Source organism: Tamandua tetradactyla, chromosome 14 (genome assembly GCF_023851605.1).
Source record: "Tamandua tetradactyla isolate mTamTet1 chromosome 14, mTamTet1.pri, whole genome shotgun sequence".
Classification (NCBI taxonomy): domain Eukaryota; kingdom Metazoa; phylum Chordata; class Mammalia; order Pilosa; family Myrmecophagidae; genus Tamandua; species Tamandua tetradactyla.
Genome location: NC_135340.1, coordinates 86832332 through 86844319, shown reverse-complemented (window position 1 = coordinate 86844319; position 11988 = coordinate 86832332). Strand labels below are relative to the sequence as shown.

At 37.1% G+C, this 11988-nt stretch overlaps 1 pseudogene; it reads left to right on the top strand.

Moving 5' to 3' along the window:
- Positions 1-2981: 2981 nt before the first annotated feature.
- Positions 2982-11733, top strand: LOC143655504 (protein SET-like; annotated as a pseudogene).
- Positions 11734-11988: the final 255 nt, after the last annotated feature.

The following is an 11988-nucleotide window of genomic DNA, read 5'->3' as shown; positions in this document are numbered from 1 at the left end:
CCTGTGTTCCTTATTGACTGGTCTGTTTATATTTTTTGATCATTCAAAATAAACCTGTGGCTTGTCTTGATTTTTAAGAATTCTTTATGTATTCTAGATACAAACTTTTCTTAGAAATAAGTATTGCAAATATTTCCCTGATCTATGCCTTGCCCTTTCATATGATTAGCAGTTAATTTTCATAAGACAAGTTTTTTATTTTGATGAAATCCAATTTATCATTTTTTCTTTTTGTTTCCAAAGAAATCTTTCGCAACTCCAAGTTCATAAAGATATTTTTCTTTGTTTTCTCCTGGAAGCTTTATCAAGCTAGTTTTCATTTTAAGTTCTAGGTTTATTCTTGAATTATTTCTTGAATATTATGTGAAATTAAGATTGTGATTCACATTTTTTGATGTGAATGTCTAATTCTGCCAGTACCTGTTGTTTAGAAATCTTTCCTTTGCCCATTTAAATACATTGGGAACTTTGTTGAACACAGATTAACATATGTGCATGGAAATATTTCTGGACTCCGTATTCTATTTTATTCATCTATTTGTTTAACCTTACACTAGTACTACAAAATCTTGTTTGGAATAGCTTAATAATAATTCTTATTGTGTCATGATACTACAATTTTTTCCAGATTATTCTAGTAGCTGTAAGACTCTTTCATTTTAACATAATTTTAGAATCTGCTTGTCCATTTCTCCTGTTTAGTTATATATTAATGCAAAACAAACTATCCCAAAACTTAGTGGCTGAAACAAGAAGTATTGTGTTGTATCTCATAATTTCTTTGAGATGGAAGTTTAGACAAAACTTGATTGAACAATTCTTCTGCTCCATGTGGCATGAGCTAAGGTCACTCTGGTTTTCAGCTAAGGTCTGGTGTTTTATGGAGTGTCCAAAATAAATCTACTTGGCAGATATGGTTAGAAGGCTGCATTCTCCTGGGCCTTTCTTCCTCTCCAAGTAGATGTAAGGATATGCAGATAAGGCTTTTCCAACACAGTTTTCAGATTTCTATAATGGCAGCTCAGGGCTCCAAGAGGCAGGAGGCAAAAGTGGCCAGACCAGTTAGCAGCCATCCTAGAATTCATCCAACATGACTTCTATCATACTCTATTAGATAAAGCAAACATAAGCTTTCCCAATTTCAAAAAGATGGAGCAATTGACTGAATAGCTTGATTAAGGAGGTGCCAAGTACATTAAGAAGAGCATAAATGCAAGATGTCATTGTGTTCATCTTTAGAACACATAAAATCTATCACAGTCTGCCCCCAGGCCACAACAATACATGTGTCTCATACAAGCAAAATATTCACCTTCCCCAAGATCTCATCCTGTAATGGCATCATCTTGAAGTTCAGGATTTCAACCTCTAAATCCAGACCAGGTGTGGCTCAGTCACCTTGGATATAGTTCCTTTATACAGTTTCTCAATAATGGTGCCTCTCTCTTTAAAGGTCTAGGAACTAGAGATATACTATTTTTTTCATATGCTCAGACTACAATGGGGGTTCAGGGTAACCAAAATATACATTCTTGTCCAAAAGGGTGGCAAACAGAAGACTATGGTGGTTCCTCTGGTGCAATCCCCTTGAGCTTCGATGTTTCATCAAGTACCTCACAGCTCTTCCATTTTCTACCCATTACCCAGTTTCAAAACCATTTCCACATTTTTGGTGTCTGCAATAGCAGCACACCAATCTTCCTGTATCAAAATCTGCTTTTATTGCCTGCGAAGCTCAAGCAAATGCCATAAAATAGTTCAAATAAAACAATGGGAATTTACTTACTTATGGTTTGAGGCTGGGAAAATGCCCAAATCAGAGTGTCATTATGTTGATACTGTTGCCTGAAAAATGTGGTGCTTCTGGGGCTGGCTGTAAGCAATGCTTGGCTCTGCCATAGAGCAAGACACATGACTATGTCTCCTGGTTTCTTTTTTCACTTCTAGGTTCCATTGATGTCCAGCTTCTGACTTCCTATGGCTGCTTTCTGTCTGAACTTCATTCTGTTTACAAAGGACTCCAGTGATAGGATTAGGACCCATCGTGATTGAGGTGGGTCACACCTTCACTGAAACAGCATCGTGAACAGGCCCGTCCTACAATGGATTAGCACCCACAGGAATGGAGTTAAAGAACATGTTTTTCAGTGGTAAAGAAAGTTCACACCACTGCAGTAGTTGTCCAGTAAGGATCTGTGGAAGGCCTTTTTGTCTGACCGCTTGGTTCCTTTTGAACTGCGTGCAAATCTTTCAAGTATTGTGCAAAATTTGTATGAACAGATACACTGCTATCCTGGACTGAAAGTGACAGAAAATGGATGAATTTAAGGAAATAGGATTTCAAGGGCAAGATCATGGAAGCAAAGTTCTGGAACAAAAGGATCTCCTTGGGTCAAGAGAGTGGATCCAACCATGTGTGTGGAGAAAGCAGTTTACTTCTGCACTTAGATGGGCCAGATCAACTCCTCTGGAACTAGGAGATGGTGGGCTATATATTCTGATATTCAGAGAGAGTACCAAACCTCAAGTCTAGGAGAAGTTCTCATTTGTGCCCCAGCATTCTCAGAGCCTCATTGCTATTTTAATGCTCAGAGAATGTAGTTCCTATACCCCAGCATTCTTGGAAAGCCTGCTGTGCAAGCAGGTAGAAAGAGTGGGATTACTAGTTCAACAGGTCTGGAGGATGAAGCATAAATCCACAGATGACACTTAGACCTTGAGACCTAATGGAGCTTGCCCAACTGGGTTTGGAACTTGCTTGGGACCTCTGAACCCTGTTTTCTTTCTAAATTCTTCATTCTGGAATGGGGATGTCTATTCTGTGCTTGTTCCACATTGTATTAGCTCAGAATGGACCACACATATAATTGATCTTGATGAGACCTTGTCTTTAGCACTGTTATTGAAATAAGGATTCTGAGATGTTGTGATGGAATGGATATATTTTGCAAATGGGAAGAACATGTCTTTTGGGGGTCTAGATGGCAGTCTGTGGTAGGTTGAATTATGTACCCCAAGAAAAGAAAACATTCTTAACCTTAGTCTACCTTTGTTGGTGTGAACCTTTGTAAATAGGACATCTTGAAGATGTTATTTTTAGTTATGATCTGTCCAGACTGAATGATTGGGCCACAATCCTAGTACTGGAGACTTTATAAATAGAAAGCCACGTGGAGCAATAGAATCTGGAAGCCAACATAACCTAAGAGAGAAAGGAAAGGACATTTCCATGTGATAGGAAACCCAAGGAAACTAAGGTCATGGCAGCCAGAACCAAATCAAAAATCTTCAGGGAGAAAGCATCATTTTGCTGATGCCTCAGTTTTGAACATCTGCTAGCTTCAGTGCTGTCACCCAATAAATTTCCACTGTTTAAATCAACAGGTTGTGTGGTATACATCTTAGCAACAAGGGAAACTGAGGAAAGATCCTTCTATCTTCCATTGACCTCCTGACACCACAGTTGATGCCACTTGTTTTAGATTTTTGTATTGAAACATCTCAATTATTGTTCTAGTTCTTTTTCCTCATGACATATAACAGCACATTTTTGTGAATTTTTAACAGCTATTTAATTTTATCTCAAGACTTTGTGGGGCAGAAAGTTAGGCAGGGATTAGCCAGGTGTTTCTTCTGCTTCAGGTGAAATGGACTGAAGTCACTCTGGGCTTTTCAGCTAACAGTCGGGCTGGTCTTAAGAGTTCAAGGCAACTTAACTCACACTCATGGTGTTTAAGAAGTAATGCCCAGAAGGAATCCTCTGGGTCCTTCTGTCTTTTCACTTAGATGCAGGATGTCGTCACAAGATCTTTCCAGCATGATAATCAGACTTTGTCCCTGATGCTCAAGGCTTTCGATGGTTGCATATAGCAGCTATCAAGCCAGTTAAGGGCTATGTTCAGAACGGGCACAGCGAAACTTCTGCAATCTTCTGTGGGTCAAAGCAGTCACGGGCCTGACCATATTTTAGGGAATGGAGAAGTGGAATAGAACACTTGTTGGGGGTGTGACAAAATCATATTACAGAGTAGCGTATGGGATGGGAGATAATCTTGCATTCAGTTTTGGAAAATATACTCTTTCATATCTCCAAATGAGCATGCTTTTAATGTCTGATGGGTCTGTAGTAATATTCAGCTACTGTTTTTTTTTGGGGGGGGGGTGCATGGTTCACTAATCAAACCTGGGTCTCCCACATGGAAGGCGAGCATTCTACCACTGAACCACCCGTGCACCCTTCATCTACTCTTATATTCCTAATATTGGTCATTTGGATTTTTCTTTTGATCATACTTCATAGAGGTTTGTCAATTTTATTGTTAAATAAATACCATAGTTTTTTTTATTTTCTCTTTTTCATGTTTTCTATTTTATTGATCTTTAATCTTGACTTTGTATAAACTTTCATCTTATTTTGATATTAAATTTCTTTTCCTATTCTAATTTTGAGGTAATGGCTTAAATAGTTGCTTTTAAACATTTACTTTTCTTTCAAAGAGAGAAAGAGTTTATCACTAGGTGCATAGTCGAAGAGCAGAAAAGGAATGTCTATATAATGACTCAGTAATCAGAATCATCACTTAAGGGTGGGCCATGGTGGCTCAGCAGGCAGGAATGCTTGCCTGCGATGCCAGAGGACCTGGGTTTGATTCCCGGTGCCTGCCCTGTTAAAAAAAAAAATCATCACTTAAATCCTAATTCCTCTGTTACAATTCCTCCCTCTCACTTGATAATTATCTCACCATCTGGAGGGATATCTGGGTGATGACTCTAACTTCTTCAAAGCTGAAAAGGAGTATTGTTATTAAGGGGCAGAGAAATGAAATGATGAAAGCAGCTGCTCTTGGAGAGTCATCTTTCTGGGCTTCAAAATTTCCCTGCAATGAAACAATCTGGAGGTTTTAATTTTCTGAAAAACTAACTTAATGAGTGAAATTTTATAGAGCCCAGGATATCTTTCAGGGTTTCCAGGAATACTGTTGTTTGGGGTTTGCCATGCTGTTGTAGTTTGTAATATCTGGTTGAAACTTGCATAATAATATCTTCCAGAATGACCTTTTGACTTGATTTGAAATCTCTTAGCCATTGAAACTCTATCTCTTTTCCCCTTTTTGGTCAACTAACCCATATAAGAGCTAGGCTCATCTTTGGAACTTATGTCTCATAATGCCACGGCCAGCTATGTCCCATGATGCCAGGGTCAGTTATGCTCCATGATGCCAGGGCCAGGCTTACACCTCTGGAAATTATGTCCCATATAGGGGGTAAGGTCAGAGTTTGTAAGAAACCACACTGAGCAACAGCAGAAATTTTCTGGGGATGACTCTTGGGACTAATCATTTGCTATTACAATTTGTAATACAAATTGTATTACAATTTGCTCTTATAGAACTAAGTTTTATAAGGGCAAGCCTCAAGATTGAGGCTTTGACCTATTAAATTAAGAGCCCTCCTGATTAAGAAAATGTCATGAATTCCCCAGGTGGGGAAGTTCAATAGTTCTATTTTTCCCAGTCCTTCAAAGGGCTTTGCAAGAACTCAATTTTCTGCCCAAATTTTCTGAAATGCATTATGGTATAACATTCACTTGTACAAAATATTAAAATTTTAATGTTTATTCCATGTTTTGGATCAAATAAAGGTGAATATTAGATTGTTTAAATTAACTGACTAGACACATTAAATTAGATACTGTGCTACAGAAAATTTAAATTTTGGATAAAATAAACATTTTTCCTTTTGTCTCACATGAAAGTTAAAGCTTTAGAGTACTTATAATATTATTATTTTTTAACCTTGTATATTGATTTACCTTGGTTTTAACCAGATCGATTTCATCACATCTTCAACTGGAGTTTAAAATTTTCAGTGTTTTTAAACAGTTGATATATGGACCTATGCTGACTTTCAGAGCTGGAGAGCTAAACCTGAGTCGCAGGAGTCACACAGACACTTAAAGTTCCAGGGAACTACTAGGCTATACAAACAGTAAAGCATCTAAGAATTTAAGGATAACAGTTTAAGCTCACAATCTAAGCTCTAATCTTTATAAGCCTTTTTAAATGAAGCTAATTTCAGAAATAAAACATTAGATAGTTGTTTCATATTATTTATATATATTATATTTCAAAACCACAGCTAAGAGGTTTTGATCTATTGTACTTTTACACATTTACCAGAGTTATGTTAATTAACAGATAAAAATGTAATTTATATATTTGTCCTACCTTTTTAAAAGTCTTTCCATGTTATAGATGGAGGTCTGACCTATAGCTGACCATATATTCTTTTAGAGAAGCATTAGAGCAAAAAGTACAACTGACAATTTGGCTGTTTCTATGATCTGTAGCTTTTTTCCAAGGTAAATAATATTTTAATGCAATATTTTTAAAAATCAAAAATAGTGCAAATATCCATGCTCAACAAAATTTCAAAAATTTAAATATAGACAGGAACAGAGTGATATATATATATATATAACATATACACAAAGCAAAGAAAGAAGAAAGCAATTTTTTTCACAGCACTCTTCAACAAATACTTTCCAGAGTTTGTCATGAGCTACCACACCATCATATGATTGTATCTTTTTAAAGAATAACTAAAATTATGACTAACAACACCTTACCACTGTTTAACATCATACAGATTAATATCAGGTATAACACAGACGATGAGAAAATTGTCAAATTTTTAGGAATTTTATACAATCTCTAAATATATGAATAATATTGTACCTATATCAATTCAACCAGAACATGATTGAAAATCCCTTTTAACCACTGTAATACATTCAAAACACCTCCTATGCAATAGGCTAAAGTATTTTAGCCCCTTGCTTGTACAAGATGAAAGAACAGACAAGCTGCAACAGTTTTTTTCCTTAACAGTGAAAACACTTGTCCTCTGAAATAAAGCATAAGGCCAACACAAACAACAAAACTATTATCCTTATGTAAAATCTTTGTTTTCAAGACAAAGCACTTAGATGATCGAGAAAACCCCTCGAAAAAACTTTACATTAGGAACAAACTAACAATCCATGTCACTCCAGCAAGGATAAAGTTAACTTTGAGTTTTGTATTAATACCCAGTTTGACACAAAAGTTTCATTTTTTTCAAACATATTATAAACAGGATTATTAAATTTTGGTCAGCATGACTATGACAGACAGAATTTACTTTCATAAACTCCTTTTTTACAACTCTCTATATCAATTCAGGGCTTGTAGTCAACAATGACTGTAACAATCAAAATCCATTTTCTTAAACTTCTTATCACCTGCCATATCCATTCCACCTATAGTTTTTATTTAACCAGACTGCACATAATCAGAAGCAAATTTGATAATTAATACGCAAAGCTTGCAAACCTGCATACTTCCTTCCAATAACTGTCTTCATGGAAGGGAAGAAGAGAGAGAAAAACTACAAAAAATAATGGATGAAGGGTATATTCTTTATACTCAGAACACAAAAGCGATTAATTTACAACATGCCTAAAATCTTACAGTTTAATTCAGCACTGCCTTCAAAGGTCAGAAAAGTTCTAAATTTGAAATTTAATCAGCTTATCTATATTTAAGGGAATTATATCCAGAAAAGTCTCAAGTTTTTATCAACATTGTTCCCAAGTGCAAAATATTACCAGGAATTAGCTAGTTTACAGAATTGTTACGGCTTCTAAAAAAGCAATTCAGAGCTCTAATTATATAAATGCTACTTTCTTATTTAAATCCCTTACAATAAATGTCATCTCTTCTGTGAAGACTTCTTAGGTCATCCTTTATCTATCTGCTTTTTAAATGCTTCCAGCATTTTCATTCCTTCATTATTACTGTCTTATACTGTGCCCAGGTACAAATATATTCTAAATAGACTATAAACTCTTTGAAGCTAGGAATTAGGTTTTACCTATTTATGATACCATTTGCTGATAAAAATATACTTATTGACATTAACAAAGCTTCTACAGATTCAAATTCTTCCACACACTGAGGTAATAAATGGCCAATTAACCAAAAGCCAGATTCTTTGAAATCCAGATAATCAAGATTATAAAAATATCCATTTATATTTCTTACTAAACTTAACTGATTTCTTTAAATCGAATATGTTTTAAGCATTAGCATATCTTAAAATTTTATTATACTTTATATAAGTGTTATTATTAGCAGGAACATTGCTCAGGTCATGTAACCTAACTTGCCTATTTAGGCTATTTTTAAGAAGAATATTGAGAATGTACTTATAAAACTGGGTATTATATTGGCAAGCTTGCATATATTTAGGGAGAACATACCCAAGCAGAATAAAATTGCATTTGTTTAATTCAAAATTTATCATAAAATCCCTTTCATCAGAGGTTGAAAAAATCTATTTGTTTTCATAGCATCTTAAAATATTGACTATCAAATTCTGGAAAATGTATTGCAATTGTTTGATTTGTCCCAAGCCTAAATCCAGGAAAATCTTTCTATATTTTTCAAAAATCTTTCATTTTACTTACTGAAATTTGGTAATTTTGAAATTTTCTGTATGCCTACAACTTTTTAAATGAAGAAACATTTTTTGAAAATACGGTTGGCATCAGAATGTAGAAGAAGTACATGGACCACGAAGTTTTTGCCATATCCCACAATCTTCATAAGAAAACGAGGCTCAGAGATTATAGAATGAAGAGGTTTAGGAGGATATCTGATTGCTCCATTGGATATTTTATAAAAGCAGCTGCTGAAATCCTGTCCTGTGTTAACCATCATTAATGACACAACCCTGCATTTCTCCTTCTCTCAGTTTATGTGTGTATGCATGAGAGCCTTAATAATCCATACACTGTAAACTATTCCATTGGCCACCATTAACAACTGAATGCCTTTCAACAACAAATGATAATGTGTCATTAACAGAAGCAGGATTAATGCATCCATTTGCACCTGAAGTCTAGAAAAAAAGTTGTATTAAATGTGATAATGTACTTGAACAGTTAAGTATATTTACTTATTTTATACTCATACTGATATTTCTGATCATGGTTTATTTACCATTTTAATAAATGACATACTCAAAGGTTTGGAAAACTTTAGTAATGGAAAAACTGACATGACTAGAAAATCACTCACTGAAAATTATAATTTTGCTTTGCTTGCCTACCAAGCTCACATTCTTTGGGAGTTACAAGAACTCTGAGGTTTTAGCCGGAATGTACCCTCTCACATTAATCATTAGAGGTCCCACCCTGTGACCATAACCTCCTGTCCACCTAGTTTGTTCTCAGAAATACTCCCAGAGCCCAGATTCTCTTTCCACATGGGCACCTCCACCACACTGATGAAACTTGTGAAATATCAGTCTCTATCTTCCCTCATTTTTACTGTCCCGTTTAATCCACAATTGCTGGTATCAACATATACTTATCAAGACCAGCCTTTCTCCTTATGTCCCCATGACAATCTACCATATCCATCCATGAAAACCTTGGTAGTCACTGACTCCACCTACTTGCATTTTTCCATGGCTGCACTTGACACAACACATGACTAGGATATTGGCCCTCACTTAAACACAGAGTCATACATCCTAGTGTTTTTCAGGTATATCTGGCAACCCTACTATGTCTTGCAATTACATCATTCTTTCACTTAAACACTCACCATTTTCTCCATGCCTTTGAATACCATGCATTCTCACATATGACCTCACTTTTAACAGATTTACTTACCTCCGACTAAGCATATGGATTATGTAATTTGCCACGTAACAGTGTCATACCTTAATATCTTCAGATATTCCTGAATTCATACAGAATGGCTACTCTTTCTCACATATTAAATTAAAAAGTCACATTACCTCTGGTTAAGTCTATTGTCTCCAACTGAACACTATCTCTCTTGTTTGTTTAAGAACTATATTACTGATATTATTGATTATGAATTTAATCTCCTTTACCAGAAATCTCTCCCTCTTTTCACAATCCATCTCCTCATTGTCTAAGCTTATTTTTTTTTTGTCTCAAATGCCACTGAACCAATTTAGTCTCAGGTTCCCGATCTCCTTTTCTTCCTTTCACAATCAAATTGAAAGTGCAGTTACTATTTCTTACCACACATTAAGCCTTTTGGCTAACCCAGATAATCAATGACTTCCTCATGAATGAATCTTGTTAACAACAACAATGCCCTCCCTATAAATAAATCCTTATTTGGAAACAAAGAATTGACTCATGACTTCGTTTTGATACCTTTCTTCTTCCTCAATTTCTCTGACATCTTAGTCTCCTGTCTTCAAGCTACTCTACTTACTTCTTCCCCTTATCCTCTGCAAATGACATAAAAAACCAATATTGTAATATTTCAAAATGAAATCCTAGACACTCTATTCATATTCTGTAAACACAAGTTTTTTTCCATGCCTACTGATGATGAATATGCATACTCACTTTTCCCCCTTCTTTTGCTATTTTGTGACACTCAGTCTAATCACTGGAAACCTTTCAAGGAGGACTCAGAAGAGACAGGCTGTCTTCCTGCTTCAGCGGGTGAGCCTCTCCTGTGCAGTTCGTCCAGACCTTCCATCGGAATCGTTGGCTTCACAGCCTGCTCTGCGGATATTGGACTCTGCGTTCCCACGGTTACGTGAGACACTTTCATAAATTTTATATTTACGAGTGTTTCCTGTTGATTCTGTTTCTCCAGAGAACTCTAATTAACACACTGAGTAAGGGAGCTGAGCCACCTGCCGCCAGCCTTTGCCCACCGCCACCTCCCCTCCATAAGCCCAAGCCCCAGCCAGACCCACGCCCTTCCCTAACTCCCCCTTGTCATCAGGCATGAGAGAAGCATGAGCCAGGGGAAGGGAGAGCAAATGCCTGGAAGAGGCGGCTGGACCGAGTGAGCACCAGCACCTGTGGCTTGAGGGAAAGCCACCTGCCCGCCCCCTTCACCTTCCCTTCTCTCCCCCTCCCCGCTCCCCCCACCCCACTCCCACCGCAAATTAAAATCAGTAAAAAGGAGCTCAACTCTAACCACAATGGCTGAAGAGGTTTCAGAAAAGAACAGCGGGAAGCGATTGAACACATTGATGAAGTACATACTGAGATAGACTTAATGAACAAGCCAGTGGGAAGATTTTGAAAGTAGAATGAAAATACAATAAATTCCACCAATGATTCTTTCAGAAGAGGTCAGAACTGATCACCCAAATCCTCGATTTTGGGGTAACAACATTCGTCAACCATCCACAAGTGTCTGCAGTGCTTGGGGAGAAGGATGTTGAGGCACCACATTATCTGACACGAGTTGAAGTGGCAGAACTTGAAGATATTAAGTCAACTTACAGAATAGATTTTTATTTTGATGAACATCCTTGCTTCAAAAATAAAGTCCTCTCCAAAGAATCTCATCTGAGTGAGAGTGGTGGGCCGTCTTCAGTGTCGACTGGAATCAAAAGGAAATCTAGAAAGGACTTGATGAAACATTCAAGTCAAACACAGAGTCAGGCCAGCCGGGAGAGGCCGCGTGAAGAACCAGGGAGCTCCCTTAACTGGTTTACCACCACCCTGATGCAGGTGCAGGGGGGCGAGGAGAGGTCAGCAAAGATGCTATTTGGCCAAATCCATTACATTTCTGTTTGGTTCCTGACGTGGATGATGAAGAAGGGGAAGGAGATGATGATGATGATGATGATGATGATGAGGAAGAGGAAGGTGAGGAAGATGAAGGAGGAGATGACTAATAGAACCCTAGTGGATTTCAACCTTCCCTTGTAAATTTTCTCCAGTCTCTGGAAGTAAGTTCCAGTCTTTTTTTTTTTTTTCCCCTCATGTTCTCACTCGCCCTTTTTTCCCCCCACGGGCAGGCACCGGGATTCGAACCCGGGCCTCCGGCATGGCAGCAAGAACGCTGCTTGCTGAGCCACCACGGCCCGCCCTCACCCTGTTTTTGAGTTCTCTTTTCTCCCCTTTATGCTGTGGTCCTCAACTTATTTGGG